This window comes from Benincasa hispida, chromosome 9, assembly GCF_009727055.1.
Source record: "Benincasa hispida cultivar B227 chromosome 9, ASM972705v1, whole genome shotgun sequence".
Taxonomy (NCBI): Eukaryota; Viridiplantae; Streptophyta; class Magnoliopsida; order Cucurbitales; family Cucurbitaceae; genus Benincasa; species Benincasa hispida.
Genome location: NC_052357.1, coordinates 91,874,492 through 91,892,492, shown reverse-complemented (window position 1 = coordinate 91,892,492; position 18,001 = coordinate 91,874,492).

The window sequence follows — 18,001 nt, the reverse complement described above, 5'->3', positions numbered from 1 at the left end:
TTCTCTTGAACAGTTTGACACAGATTGTCACTCCAGAATATATTCATTGGTATAGTAATATCACAAGGCGCTACGTCACTCGTCTGGGAGCAGCTTGGGTCATTTGGTAAATGAATGAATATTATCTAATTTTTTTAATTAAATTTATTTTAAATATTGTCTTAGTTTTTTTTTTTTTTATAATTCCATAGAGATCGAAACAACAGTAGACTCTATGAGGTTGCGAATTGATTCGAATCAGGTTCTGCTATATGTAGTGACAACAAAGCTATATGGAGGAAATTCATTATATGTATGATATACCTATTGTTCCTCACCAGCTTCTAGACGTTAGAGGACCTATTCGGGAAGAGGATGAGTTTGATGAGGTTGTACATGATGTGGAAGAGTTGCCCTATGATGCAGACGCAGAGTCCAAACTGTTTATGTTAGTCCGATGATGATGATGCCAGCATTTGGTTCATGGACATTATGACTCAGAGGCCGGTCCTTTGTCTTCATATGTGCATGGACATGGTCGGGGTCGTGCGAGAGCATAATGAATATTTATATTATGAAGCGCTTGCAGAGGTACCAGAGCAACATCAAGAAGAACCCGAGCAACCTTAAGTTCGAAAGTCGACAGACGACAACCCAGCTCGAAATTGACGACGTCCGCCTCGTGGGACACATTGATTTTTTTTAATTATTTTTATATAGATGAGATATTAATTTACATTTTTTTTTTTTATGAGTTATTATTATTTTTAATTTATTCTTTTTAAAGTTTAAATAAAATAATAAATGTTTTTAGAAAATGTTTTAATAATGGAAAATTAAATAAAAAAAAAAGAAAATAAAAAGAAAGGATTAGAAAGAAGAAGTGGGAATGTGTAATAATTTAAAAAGGAAAAAAAAGAGGAAATTTGTACGGTATTTCTCGCTCTCTATCAAAATCTCGCTATTTCGCCTCTTCGCTCTCTTCCCATGCTCACGCTCGTCGCTCGAAATCTCGCTCTCTCTCATAATTTCGCTCTCGAATTTGATTGGGAAGTGCAGTGGTTAGAAGGAGATTCATTAGCTCGTTATTTAGTCAAACTGTTGAGATGACAAAATCCGTAAAAAATTATTCAACAAGCTTTGGAAGGAATTCCAGGAGGACCTTATGAAAATTTAGAATATGATCTTTTGATAGAAGATCTCCGAAATGATAATTAAACAGGACTTCAATAATAATGTTAGAAGGGCAAGGTCGAGGGTTCAAAGTCGACGTACAAATGAAAGAAAGGTCGAGGGTTCAAAATTCGACCTATCTAGGTCGAATTTTCTACCCTCAACTTATTTTAAAAAAAACAACAACAATATTTTTACAAATATTTTGAAAAACAACAAATTTTCCTAAATAGTTTCTAAAAGGACAATATCTCCTTTAATTTTTCCTGACAAAATAATCCACAATCTTTTACTTTCGTTTTAACCTTGAAGCCTTATTTTAGAATTCACAATTCTATGATATTTAAGTATATAAAGAAATAACTCTCAAAATAAAAATAGGGAAAAAATCTCATATTAATTTCATTAAAAAAACATGTTTTAAATAGTATACGCATCTTGTTTAGTTAACACATTTTTATGTTGTGTCCTAGAGCGATAGACACTTCAAAATGATTTGGTCAAATAAAGAGTCAATTTCATCAATGGTACAAATTGAAAAAAAAAAAAATGTACCTAACATTATTTACAATTTAAATTTAGAAGAAATAAGAATAAAAATCCAAAAAATATTTATTATTTTATAGCAAAAAGTCTAATAAGTACTTTGTACTCTTGAAAATTTTTTGCTATAAAATATAAATATTTTTAAACATTTTTTATATTTTAAAAAGACCTTAATTTAAATTATATGAATTTTTTTAAAGAAAAAGTTGTATAAAATATTAAGATTGTTGTAACGGTTCATTTCAACTAAAATATTTAGTTGACATCATTTATACAATCATCATAAAAATCATTTTTACCTATTAGTCATCTTCATTATTTTATTTATTTATAATTACTTTTTTTTTTTTTTTTTTTTTTATAATCTTAATGGTCAAAAATCACGATAAAACTTTCAAAAGTATAAGGATATAGTTGAAGTATATATCAAAAATTAAAAATATTGTACATAATTTAATCGAACTCAACTCAATTAGTCATGTAGAGACACATTTTCTAGTTACAAGCAATATGTCATTGCGGCCCAAGAAATACACTTTTAAAGGCTCATTTTTCAATCTTCATAGATATTTTATTTGGAATTTACTATTGGTCCAAATGTTTTTTTTTTTATAATTAAATAAGAGATTAAGATATTTTCTAGATATTTATTATCAAGTATTTGTTTAACTAAATATATTTTTTTAAAAAAATAATCTAGAGATAATCTAATGCATATATAGATAATTAGCAGTTATTTAAAAAAACGTAAATAATTAGAGGATGCTTGATACGTTAATAAATTTTTTTCTATTCATGAGAAAAAAAATCAATATAGTTTTGTGTAACATGTGCATGTGTCAATCTTTAAGAAAACAATAATTTTAATACATATAGTTTTTTCTTATCAAAAATTTAACCACTTTTTTAATGGGTTAAATTGGGAAAGAAAGCGGCGGGAAAAAAATGTTAAGGACAAAATTTTAAAAAACATTATCTAAATAATATGGCACAATAATGTTAATATTTGGTCTAGAAACTATATTAAATACATCTGTCCATCTTCACATACAGACATCATCAAGTTTTTCCAACTATAAATAGAGAGAATGTGGTTGCCCTTTTTTAAACCCTTGGATGCATTGAGAACAATAGCTTTTTTTGTAAATACAATAGTATAAAATTCATCAACATGAACAGTACTACTCAATTTATATAGGGTCATTGAGATATTTGGTTTGATTATTATTAGTAAGTAGTTTGTTACAAAATCGACAAGTAAATAATACAAAAATGTAAAAGAATATAGATGATTGATACACAGATCTATTGTGGTTTTACTAATATAGTGTTCAGCTACGTCCACAGGACAGAAAGAGTGAGAGAATGTTATACAACATATAATAATAATGGCTCTAGGGTTAAAGAATTTATTTTAGTGCACTTTTTCTAACGCGTACAATAATTAAATATTGCCCATATACAAATTCAAAATAGTGAGACACCTGTACCTGGTCATTTGAGAGCGTCATATAACAGATTAAAAGCATTCCAACATGATTATTATAGATAGTGAGTTATAGTTATAATAATAGTATATATTTGGGGTACAGACTGTAATAGTATATTTTGAAGTGTAAATTATTTTTAATATGAGTAACAAGAGATGATGAGTATGAAATAGTAAAATACCATATAAAATTAGAAATTTAATATAATAATGTTGTAGATAAGTTAGAAATACCAATTATTATGATTGGAACCTCTAAACATGGGATGAAACATAATAACTCACTCCATTTACTTGAAATTTAGAATCTCGACAACACCTTTTGAATTGATTCAAAATCTCGTGTCATTGAATTAAAAAAATAATCTCTTCTCTCCAATAATTTTATCCTTGTAAATAAGAAGAGAAAAAAAGAGTTGCTTTCTAAAATTGTGACTCCATTTTCCTCAACCACATACATACAAAAACAACCAAACAAAGTGCAAAAGAACCAAATAAACTAACAAAAGAATTCATTGGCTGTCTGCCATTAACAATCCTCGAATGTGTACAAAAACAAAAACAAAACAAAAACAAAATCCCAATCCAATCTCATGCAGCCTTCAAATAATATTCACACTTTCATATGTATGTTCATAAGGTGCGGTTGCGCTTGCTTCTCCAATAAAGGTACCATTTTTTTGTTCAAAAGTTAAAAATAATTTTTTTCTAATTTACGTCTTACCCTGTGTTTTATTTTTCCTCATAGATTTTTTTTAAATGTTTAATTTTGTTTGTATATATATTTTTTAATAAATCTTAAAATTTACTCGCAAAAATTGTTTATCGATGTTTTTTCCCCCCAAAATATTTATCAACTTTTTATTTATAGATTGTGGAAATATCGCATATTGTGTGTTTTTAATATTTAAGATAAGATGGGTGTGTTTTCATGAAATCCTATTGTTTTTTAATAAAAAAAATTAACTTTAATAACTAAATTTAAGATTTATGCGATATCAACAAAACTAAAACTAGACACTTTAAAATGCAAACTAAAATAGATTGAAACTAAAATTATATATAATTAAAATAATATTTTAATTTTTGGTTTAAATACTAATTTGTGTGTTCTTGTACTTTTAGCTTTGGTCCATTTTGGTCACATATACTTTCAAAATGTTCATTTTTATCTCTATAATCTCAAAATTAGTTCAATTGGTTCATGTATTTTCCACGTGTTTTTTTTAATCGTTGTACTTCAACTTTGATCCTTAAACTTAAAATATGACTATTTTAGTCTTGTGAAATTGGGAAATGAATGATCCTCTCACTCGTAGCTGGTATTATTCAATCCCTAACTATCTGGAGCTCGTCTTAGTAACGAATGACACTTCCTTCGATTATGTCCTAATTGGTTACAAAATCCACATTGTTGTCGAGTGGCTGGTTCTGTCCAATCCATCTCGTTGTGATAACGTGAACTTTTCGGTCTACCAGGTCTTCTCAACAACGATGGATCAGGATGTAAGACGGACATATTAGGGTGCGTGATCCAGTAATCTTCATGCAGTACAGGTTGAAATTGAAGAGAGTAACATTCAGCATACGTTGACAATTTGTAGTAGTCTTCAATAAAATCTTCGTAGTTCATGTTAAAATGTGAGCAAACGGCTATAAAATGCGAGCACAGAATGTCGAATGCTTGCCATTTGTTACATGAATAGTACACTATCACTCTACAAGACATAGAAGTGTACACTATCACTCTACAAATTGACAACATATGCTGAATGTTACTCTCCTCAATCATCTGATCACAGCCTTGGTCGAGAGATGGAGGCCCGAGATGCATACATTCCATATGTCTGTTGGAGAGTGCACTATCACTCTACAAGACAGAGAAGTGTTGTTGAGGTTACCTATTGACGGTGAGCCAATCAGCGGAATGATGTACGATGATTGGTTAAAAGTTTGTCAAATGTACCTCGGTGCGACCCCACCTGCCGACAAGATTAAAGGATCGAGGTTAAGTTTAATATGGTTAGGAATACAATTTTGTGAGCTCACAGATGATGCAGACGAGGAAACCGTCATAAGATATGCGCGAGCATATATACTACAAATGATGGGTGGAAGTTTGTTTTTAGATAAATCAAGTCATTTTGTTCACTTGATGTTCCTGCCATTGTTAGCTAACCTCCATGATGCGGGGCGGTATTCGTGGGGTGGAACATGCTTGGCATGGTTGTATAGACAACTATGCAAAAAAACAAGATCTGATGTTCGAAAGATAGCTGGGCCTCTCATACTTTTGCAATTATGGGCTCGGGAGCAATTTCCAACAATGGCTCCACAGCTACATCATGTTAATGACACTCAGTTAGTTGGACGAGCCTACAGTTCTCGATATGTTGTTTTAATTCAATTTAATTTTTATATCACTAATCTAGTTAATTTAAATTATAAATTATCAATATAAAAATCTAGGTGGAGAGACAAATTTTGTGTGACTAGGACAACCACACATGTAGTCAACCAGTATAGATACATGTTTGATCTACTTCAACCTGAACAAGTATATTACACTAAACCTAATTGATTATTTTATTCACATTTTTATTGTATTTTTCTTTAATATTCTTTAATATAATATTTTGTGTTTCAGGTTATTTGGGAGCCGTACAAAATTATTGTGCATACTTTGCCTAATTTTTTGTAACGAAATGGTCCAAACATAGGCGGACGATGAGTCCTCTCATATGTTTTCCACATTGGTGAGTGGCATCTTCCTGACAGCGGTGATAGACAATTCGGTTTTCCAGCAGGATGTCCATCGCCTTGTAATATTGAACCCGTACTGCATGATATTGACCTAAGGACTGGAGATTGGTCTGAAAAAGTTGCACATTTGGTAGTGAGATGGCACTATCGTGCAAGGTTTATTGTAGTGGGGGTTTCTCTGAACAGTTTGACACAGATGTCACTCCAGAATATATTCATTGGTATAGTAATATCACAAGGCGCTACGTCACCTGCGTCTGGGAGCAGCTTTGGGTCATTTGGTAAATGAATGAATATTATCTAATTTTTTTAATTTAAATTTATTTTAAATATTGTCTAGTTTTTTTTTTTTTTATAATTCTATAGAGATCGAAACAACAGTAGACTCTATGAGGTTGCGAATTGATCGAATCAGGTTCTTGCTATATGTAGTGACAACCAAAGCTATATGGAGGAAATTCATTATATGTATGATATACCTATTGTTCCTCCACCAGCTTCTAGACGTAGAGGACCTATTCGGGAAGAGGATGAGTTTGATGAGGTTGTACATGATGTGGAAGAGTTGCCCCCTATGATGCAGACGCAGAGTCAAACTGTTTATGTTAGTCCGATGATGATGATGCCAGCATTTGGTTCATGACATTATGACTCAGAGGCTGGTCCTTTGTCTTCATATGTGCATGGACATGGTCGGGGTCGTGGAGAGCATAATGAATATTTATATTATGAAGCGCTTGCAGAGGTACCAGAGCAACATCAAGAAGAACCCGACGCACTTAAGTTCGAAGTCGACGACGACAACCAGCTCGAAATCGACGACGTCCGCCTTGTGGGACACATTGATTTTTGTAATTATTTTTATATAGATGAGATATTTAATTTACATTTTTTATTTTTATGAGTTATTATTATTTTTAATTTATTCTTTTTAAAGTTTAAATAAAATAATAAAATGTTTTTAGAAAATGTTTTTATAAAATGGAAAATTTAAATAAAAAAAAAGAAAAATAAAAAGAAAGGATTAGAAAGAAGAAGGTGGAATGTGTAATAATTAAAAAGGAAAAAAAAGAGGAAATTTGTACGGTATTCTCGCTCTCTATCAAAATCTCGCTATTTCGCTCTCGCTCTCTTCCCATGCTCACGCTCTCGCTCGAAATCTCGCTCTCTCTCATAATTTCGCTCTCGAATTTGATTGGGAAGTGCAGTGGTTAGAAGGAGATTCATTAGCTCGTTATTTAGTCAAACTTGTTGAGATGACAAAATCCGTAAAAATTATTCAACAAGCTTTGGAAGGAATTCCAGGAGGACCTTATGAAAATTTAGAAATATGATCTTTTGATAGAAGATCTCCGAAATGATAATTAAACAGACTCAATAATAATGTTAGGAAGGGCAAGGTCGAGGGTTCAAAGTTCGACGTACAAATGAAAGAAAGGTCGAGGGTTCAAAATTCGACCTATCTAGGTCGAATTTTCTACCCTCAACTTATTTTAAAAAAAACAACAACAATATTTTTACAAATAGTTTGAAAACAACAATATTTTCCTAAATAGTTTCTAAAAGGACAATATCCTTTTAATTTTTCCTGACAAAATAATCCACAATCTTTTTTATTTCGTTTTAACGTGGACCTTAATCTTTTAGAATTCACAATTCTATGATTTAAGTATATAAAAAATAACTCTCAAATAAAAAATAGGGAAAAAAATCTCAATTAAATGATTTCATTAAAAAAAACATGTTTTAAATAGTATACGCATCTTGTTTAGTTAACACATTTTTATGTTGTGTCTAGAGCGATAGACACTTCAAAAAATGATTTGGTCAAATAAAGAGTCAATTTCATCAATGGTACAAATTGAAAAAAAAAAATGTACCTAACATTATTTACAATTTAAATTTAAGAGAAATAAGAATAAAAAATCCAAAAAATATTTATATTTTATAGCAAAAGTTCTAAAAGTACTTTGTACTCTTGAAAATTTTTGCTATAAAATATAAATATTTTTAAACATTTTTTATATTTAAAAAGACCCCTTAATTTAAATTATATGAAATTTTTTTAAGAGAAAAAGTTGTATAAAATATTAAGATTGTTGTAACGGTTCATTTCAACTAAAATATTTAGTTGACATCATTTATACAATCAATCATAAAATCATTTTTTACCTATTAGTCATCTTCATTATTTATTATTTATTTAATTACTTTTTTTTTTTTTTTTTTTTATAATCTTAATGTTCAAAAATCACGATAAAACTTTCAAAAGTATAAGGATATAGTTGAAGTATATATCAAAAATTAAAAATATTGTACATAATTTAATCGAACTCACTCAATTAGTCATGTAGAGACACATTTTCTAGTTACAAGCAATATGTACTTGGCGCCCAAGCAACTACACTTTTAAAGGCTCATTTTTCAATCTTCATAGATATTTTATTTGGAATTTACTATTGTCCAAATGTTTTTTTTTTTAATATTAAATAAGAGATTAAGATATTTCTAGATATTTATTATCAAGTATTTGTTTAACTAAATATATTTTTTAAAAAAATAATCTAGAGATAATCTAATGCATATATAGATAATTAGCAGTTATTTAAAAAAACGTAAATAATTAGAGGATGCTTGATACGTTAATAAATTTTTTTCTATTCATGAGAAAAAAAATCAATATAGTTTTGTGTAACATGTGCATGTGTCAATCTTTAAGAAAACAATAATTTAATACATATAGTTTTTTCTTATCAAAATTTAACCATTTTTTTAATGGCTTAATTGGGAAAGAAAGCGGGGAAAAAAATGTTAAGGACAAAATTTTAAAAACATTATCTAAAATAATATGGCACAATAATGTAATATTTGGTCTAGAAACTATATTAAATACATCTGTCCATCTTCACATACAGACATCATCAAGTTTTCCAACATATAAATAGAGAGAATGTGGTTGCCCTTTTTTAAACCCTTGGATGCATGATGAACAATAGCTTTTTTTGTAAATACAATAGTATAAAATCATCAACATGAACAGTACTACTCAATTGATATAGGGTCATTGAGATATTGGTTTGATTATTATAGTAAGTAGTTTGTTACAAAATCGACAAGTAAATAATACAAAAAATGTAAAAGAATATAGATGATTGATACACAGATCTATGTGGTTTTACTAATAGTGTGTCAGCTACGTCCACAGGACAGAAAGAGTGAGAGAATGTTATACAACATATAATAATAATGGCTCTAGGGTTAAAGAATTTATTTAGTGCACTTTTCTAACCGTAAATAATTAAATATGCCATATACAAATTCAAAATAGTGAGACACCTGTACCTGGTCATTTGAAGCGTCATATAACAGATTAAAAGCATTCCAACATGATTATTATAGTACGTGAGTTATAGTAAATAATAGTATATATTTGGGGTACAGACTGTAATAGTATATGTTTGAAGTGTAAATTATTTTAATATGAGTAACAAGAGATGATGAGTATGAAATAGTAAATACCATATAAAATAGAAATTTAATATAATAATGGTGTAGATAAGTTAGAAATACCAATTATTATGATTGGAACCTCTAAACATGGGATGAACTATAATAACTCACTCCATTTACTTGAAATTAGAATCTCGAACACCTTTTGAATGATTCAAAATCTCGTGTCATTGAATTAAAAAAATAATCTCTTCTCCAAATAATTTATCCCTTGTAAATAAGAAGAGAAAAAAGAAGTTGCTTTCTAAAATTGGACTCCATTTTCCTCAACCACATACATACAAAAACAACCAAACAAAGTGCAAAAGAACCAAATAAACTAACAAAGAATTCATTGGCTGTCTGCCATTAACAATCCTCGAATTGTACAAAAACAAAAACAAAAACAAAAACAAAATCCCAATCCAATCTCATGCAGCCTTCAAATAATATTCACACTTTCATATGTATGTTCATAAGGTGCGGTTGCGCTTGCTTCTCCAATAAAGGTACCATTTTTTTGTTCAAAAGTTAAAAAATATATTTTTTTCTAATTTACGTCTTTACCCTTGGTTTTATTTTCCTCATAGATTTTTTTTAAATGTTTAATTTTAGTTTTAGTATATATATTTTTTAATAAATCTTAAAATTACTCCAGAAAATTAGTTTATCGATGTTTTTTCCCTTCAAAATATTTATCAACATTTTATTTATAGATTGTGGAAATATTCGCATATTGTGTGTTTTCTTTAAGATTTAAGATGTGGGTGTGTTTTTCATGAAATCTATTGTTTTTTTTTAATAAAAAAAATTAACTTTAAATAACTAAATTTAAGATTTATCGAAAATACAAAAACTAAAACTAGACACTTTAAAATGCAGAACTAAAATAGATTGAAACTAAAATTATATAAATTAAAATAATATTTTAATTTTTGGTTTAAATACTATTTTGGTTCTTGTACTTTTAGCTTTGGTCCATTTTGGTCACTATACTTTCAAAATGTTCATTTTTATCTCTATAATCTCAAATTTAGTTCAATTGGTTCATGTATTTTCCACGTGTTTTTTTTAATCGTTGTACTTTCAACTTTGATCCTTAAACTTTTAAAATATGACTATTTTAGTCTTGTGAAATTGGAAATGAATGGACAAAAATGGTCAATTTTAAAAGTACAAAAATGAAAATGAACCATTGAGTTGAAAGTACAATAGCCACAATAAATATTTTTGAAGTATGAAGACCCAAATGAACAAAAATTGAAAGTATAATAATAAAAAAAAATGAACACTTTAAAACAAAAACAGGTAAAATGAACTAAGGTCATGTTTCCAATTCGTAAAGAAAATTGGTGTAATCGTAATCGAAATCCATTCACAGATAAATCGTAATGAATCTCAATCGCAAACATAATTAAATCACTGTTGATCGCATTTATCTAAAATTAAGAATTTTGTCAAATTTACTGTTATCGTTATGGTTACATTTATCTCTGAGAGTCAAACCGTAACAGTAACAATAACGGTAAATGTGTCAAAATTCATATATTTTTTCTCTCTATAACAGTAACAATAATGGTAATCATAATCATAACCATAATAGTAATGGTAACGGTAACGATATGACGTAATTTTCTGACGCAATTCAATTGATCATCTCACACTCATCATTTAGATTACATTAATTGATTACAGATTTTCAACTAGAGTCCACCTGTTAATACGGATGCAGAATGCTGCTAAACACTAACAAACCTAAAAAATAGGTGCTATATTCTAAATTACCTTTTATTTATTACGATATACCTCATAAACGTGGTATAAAATTAAAAGTATAGGAAGTATGGGGAACAAATAAATATTTAAACTTTTTAAGTTTTTTTCATTTAAAAAGAGAAAATAAGAAGGAAAAACCATGGAAGAATTGGAATCTCGAGGCTGCCAACCCACGCCCTTGCCGCCACGCACTAAAAAACGCCACAACGAGAAATTCAGTCTTCCGTACGAGATCGATTTATCTAAGCCGTCCGATTGGTGGGACCGTTGACTGGGATTGTGAACATAGAAGTCTCAGTGGGTGAAGTGTTGGTTTTACTGTGGGAACGGGTGCAGCGGATTGTGTACAGTGTGGCCCACTTTCTCTCGTTTCCCATATTTGACTTTGAAAAATGTAATTTCAAAAAAAGAAAATAATAATAATAATTAAAAGAAAAAGAAAAAAAAGAAGGAAGAAGAAGAGGAAAACCGGAGGTTTGGTGGCTATTTCTCGTTCTTCGTCCTCTCTTGCTCGTTTCGTTGGAAGATGACCATAAAGTGGGGTCCACTCAAATATAGGTCTTTGGTCTAATTAATGATCGGATGTAATATTTGTTTCTTTTTAAAAAGTTGTTAGATTTATTTGATGATCATTTAATTTTGTTGTTGACTAATGAGTATTTTTTTCCATTCCATATTTGGATTATTAGTTTTTTTTATGGGTATAAATATTGAATATCTAGTAAATAATCTCCGACTTCGGAAATATTAATATATGTCTAATTATAGTTGAATTTATTCGTAGTGATATTAATTCAATATCATGATGTATTCATATCAACATGGTTAGGATCTTTTTCTTAAAAAAAATATTTTAAAAAAAGTTTTATATCGAGAATAAAATAAATGCCAATTTGAAAATTTCAGTATTTATAATCCTCGAGGAAACAAATTTAATTTAGCTTACACTCTTAAACTTGGTAGGTTGAAGCAAATGAAAACATTAAATAATAATTGAATATATTTCATCTTTAAACTTTTACAAATCAATCAATTTAAAATTACTAATAGTGGTTTACGAGTGCTTTCATTTGATTTCATGTAAAACTATTTTAAAACCGAATTATTCTTCACTCAAAAAGGTTACAAAAGTATATATAATTCTTTTTAAATGAGTTGTAAATAGGGGAATAAAAGAAGATTAAAACCTACTTATATTTAGAAAAAATGTCAAAACTATTTATAGAAATAGCAAAAAACAATAATAACAATAATGATTTTATAAGAGTCTATTAGTGATAAACTTTTATCAGTTCCTATCACTAATAAATACTGATAGACTTCTATTAGCTGTTATCAGTTTCTATCAAAGAAAATTAAAATTTTACTATTTTGTGTAAATAGTTTCCTTATTTTTCTATTTTTTTTTTAAAATTTCTCTTATATTAATTAAAAATCAATATTATTCAAATATATATAATAGTTATGTGAATTGATCGCTGATGAGAGTTAATATTTTAATTGGTACAATTATTAATTTGGAGTCTTAATAGATCAATTTTAATTTATGGAATAGATGGATGACTCTATTTTCCATTAAAAATTTAGTGGGTATTTCTATTTAGATTTCTCTTTTGAGGCGTTTGATTTAGGTTTTTCCCAATATAATAATAGTGAAGGACTTAGCAACTTCAAATGAAGGATAACATGCCGATTATCACTAACGTAAGTTCACTTTTAGAACTATGTATATATATATAACTATATCACAAAATCAATATAATCATCTTATATAGTTGAGTTGTTCACAAAATCAATATAAATCGTCTTATTTAGTTGATCATGAAGTGCAAATAAATGAACTATTAATGTCGGATGATTTATTGACTAATACATTTAATAGCCTAAACCCCAAACATTAATAACTAGTAACCACGGTATAGTTTGATTGATAATGTTATTTTAATAAAAAAAAAATTAACCTATAATCGTTGATTTAATGTAAAGTGCCGATGTGGCATCTAAAACGAACCTCAATCTATTGAATTGACATGCAACAGAACTCATACTAGTGTGGTACTTAGTTATCTCATGCAGTTCTTAAAAAAATTTATAGTTTTGTGAAGGAAAGATCTCCGCCTTTTATAGAAAAGCACGTGTCAAAGCCTTTTTATGTCGTGTTTGGCGACTTGTACCTAGTGAGTAGTAAATCATGTGGCAACATTGTAACTTCACATTCACCATTTGGCCAAGCTAGTTTTTGGTTGGTATTGACATCAATCAGCTTCACAAGGATCTTCACCTTTGCATGCTGGGACTGAGGTTCATAAACATTGATTGTTTGGTCGAGCTCGTTTTAGGTTGGCATTGGCCTATACACATACTTTAGGTTTTATAGTGAATGATTCATGAAAAAGATAATGGTAACAATTAATGGCGGTATTAAGTAAAGTCTAGAGGCTGAAATAAAACGATTGAAAGGTTACTAAATACAAACACACAAGTTTAATAGTCATAGTATATTTTCTAACCTGACAATTTCTCACATGTTTTTCCTCTCTCAAATAACATTTTTCTAAAATATAATTTATTTAGTTAAATTCTAATAATGAACTATTAATAGAATCATCGAATTACCTTACTTTTTAGAAGTTGTTATAAAAATCACAATGAGGTATTAGAAAAAAAAAAAAAAAGACAAAAGAAAAAGGAAGATTGATACAAAAAAACCAATTACGTTTTCCTTAAGATTAATCAAACATAAACCTAATTTTTGACTTTAAAATGTAAAGTTCATCCATGAAAGCAATGGGTATTCAAAATGGATGAATAAAAATGTTCCATTAATTTAACTAACAAACTAAGCAAAGTCAATGATGATGAATTCCATCTCCACTCTTTACAAAACTTTCCACATATAAAGAAAGAAGCCAAAATTGTTATTATTATTATTTTATAGAGTCAAAAGCCATCTTAACCTTCAACTAATTAAATTACAAATGTCCATCCAATTTTGATGTACATTTTAGGCCAAAAATGGTGTGTCCAACACACTTGTCCCTTTGACAAAGAGTAAGGCCCCAATTTTGAATTCTAGATATTCAATTATGAGAGAGTATTTTGAATTAGACCCCATTTTTGGACTGAATGAATGAATATTGATACTATATTACATAACATGAAATTTTATTTCAAAATTAATTGATAATGAGAAGAGCAGTTCATATATTTTATAAAAATGATGAAATTTCTTGATTTTTTTCAATATGTAAATCTCGACACCTATTACAATAAAAAAAACGTTTATTGTGTTGTCTTGATTAAACTAATGAAAAGCTTGCATTTTTTTTTAAAGATTAATTGACTTTTAACTTCATTTTATATTGGTTGACGACTTCCAATTTCTCTCCACCTATGGTCTTCAAATTTTTAAAAACTAAAAAGCATTAATTTTGAAAAGCTAAATAGCTTTCAATATTCTAAAAATAGACGATGATAAAAAAATTAAAAAGAGAAGATAACTACTCAATAATGTTTCAATTTGTTCATGTGTATAAATATATATTCAACCTTTACAATAGTAATCGATAATTAATTAAAAACACACAGCTAAATTTAGTAGATTTTTCGAAGCTCTTTCACTAATTAACAAGATAACTACTCAATAATATTTCTATTGAATTTGCTAGCCCATGGTTTTTTGAAAGGTTTTTTTTTTCTCGTCTCATAAATATTTAAGATTACTATGTAAACTTTCATGATAGATTGGAATAGTTTCTTCAATGTCATCCAACAACTTGCACATAATTTTTCATATAAAAGATTTCAACGTTGATTTCACCTCAAAAGGAAACTCTAACACCAAATTTACTCCAATTGGTTGACTTGGTTTGACTCATGATACATATTTGACTAGATCCTACGCAACAACTCCAAGATGTTTATATAGGTGGATGAATGTTACTTTACATACGCAAAACAATTAAAGATGGAAGCTTAATAACATAACACTATAATCTTGAACACTTGTTGGAATTTGTATTTTGCGAACTTCTATAGTTACAAATTACACTTGGTGTAGTTATTGTATTGTTGGATAATTTCTTTATCTTATAATACTTGGAAATGGATTACTAAATTTAAAGTATCAAATAAAGTTGGGTATTTGATGCTTTGGAAAGTATTTTGTGTGTATTGGATTAAAAACAAGTGCTTGTAATGTAAATGGTTTATAGAATTTCAATGTGTAAATTTGTCATAACATAAGACTAAAACTATATGTATGATATAATGCTATTACGAAAAGGCTATTATATTTTAGAAATAGTGCTATGAAAAATATTATTATATGGTAAAGAAAGCATTAAGAACAAGTTATTATACATGAAAAATAGCTTTAATAACTAATGCTATAAAACGTTTACATAGCAATGCACATATGCTATATCTTCAAACTCGATCATAGAATTCGTGATAGCTATATAAAAAGGATATAAAAGATCTTAGACTTTTAATAACATGGATTGTAGGAAAAAAACTATAAAAAGTCTATTATAACCTTTTTCGTTAGCTATCGTATCTGTCATTTATTGTAATGTTATGTAGCTTGAAAACATTCATATTACTTAAATTTATTGCTTATGAAACCATCATGCTTCTAAAAATAGTGTGGAGTTCTAGTATTAAATTTTCGTTGATATTTTCATATTTCTATGAATTTAGTATAGACATGAAGGTGAATCAGTGTTTCTATTATATCGTAGAAAATTTCATAAAATATAAAAATCAATGAACAAAATGTCACTAATGTAACAACTATATAAATAATAGATGGGTTAACTTGTTTATAAATCATAAAATGTTTATTTACTAATTTAAATTAATTTTTAAATTTTGCTAAAAATATTCATTGATAACGACGTGTTATTGTATTGAAATTTATATAAAATTAAGATCTCAATATTTTCGTCAACATCGACATTATAAACCTTAGAGTCTAAGTGGACGTTTAGATTGAGAGAATTGGGATGAGAATAAAGATGAAAATGGGTAAGGGGATATACATTCTCTTATTTGATAAAAGTTTTGAAGCTTTAGACATGAGAATAAGTTATTCTCATGCATTCCTTATACTACCCATAAAAAAAATGTAGGTTTTTTTATACCCATTGTCTTTTCCATTTTAATACATGATTTATTATTTTATTTTTATATTATTAAAATTAATTAATATATGAATATTAAATTTATAATTTAGAAAATTATATTACATTTTAAATTATAATATTTGAGTTTAACTACTCCATATTCATAAATAAATAAATTAAATATATAATAAACCGTAAAAAACCAATGCACTAATATTATTAATTCATTAATAGATTATTATTTTTTAATATTATTAATTCATTAATAGATTATTATTTTTTAATAATTATAATTAGTTTATCATTGATGAATTATAATTCATTATTTTTTTAACCATAAAATATTATATTTATTTTTTAAACTAATTTTGATACATCAAATATCTGATCAAGTAACTTAATTACAGATTACTTATTTTACAAATATTTGTAATTTATAATTTAATTAATATTGTTATTTTATAGTTAAATAATAATTATTATTATTTTACTCAAAATTTTGACTTGAATTTATAGTTCATATATTGAAATTTTATAGAGGTGTCCATAATTAATTTTATAAATAAAATATAAAGCTAATTTGTTACCATAAAAAAATAACATTTTCAATCTTTGATTTCTAGTAATTTTATTCTTAATTTTTTAAATTACTGATACACTTAATTTCCGTATATTTTTAAAGCCTTATACCAAATGACCCTAAGAGAATTAAAAATATTAAAAAAGAGAGACACTACGAGAGCACGAAGCTGAGCGGCAACGGCGGCACCAGCGAGGTGGATTGTTATGCATGTCGGCTCACAATTATTCGTCAATTTGGGCCCAAGCAATTATTTGTATTTGAGCCCAAAAGCCCAAATCTTCGTCTCATTGGACCCAAATTCAAATTATTTCATGGGAAATTTGGTATACGAGGTTTCATTCTGAAAAATGGTAAAACCGCCCAAGAATAAGAATTATTGTGACATGCAGATGGTCACAAATTTCTAAATGCCTGATTTGCCTTTACCTTGTTAAGGTCGAGGTATATTTATACAAATTAGATTTTGATAACTACTTCAACATTAGGATTTGATTTAAAATAAACCAATCTCTTCCTCATTTTTTTAAATTTAAATTCATTTTTAATATAAAAATTAGATTTTGATAACTACTTCATCAATTGATTTAAAATAAACCAACCTCTTCCTCATTTTTCTCTCCTAATGATTTAAATTAGCTATTTGGATTTGATTTAACCACTTCTCGAAAATAGTTAGAATTAATCGATATTTAATTTATTTATCACCATTTGAATTTGAATTTATGATATATCTTTAGATTTTGTATTATTTTATTTATTTTTTATTATTCTAAATTTGGATTAATTTTTTTTTAAAATTAGGATTTTACGAAATATTTTATACATATTATCATCTTATTATATTATTATATAATCAATTTGTCTTTTTGACAAACAAATAAGTATTCATTTTTGCAATTTTGCATCGAACGAGTTAGGCTTTTTCATAGGTTTTTGAGGTTAATGAAGTTATAAATACAGCGTAATTGTAAACAAATGAACTCCCTTCCTGATTTTTCTCCCCGAATTATATTTAACTTACCGTTCTTTCTCCAATTTATATTTGAATTTATTTTTTATTATCAAATTTGATTATAT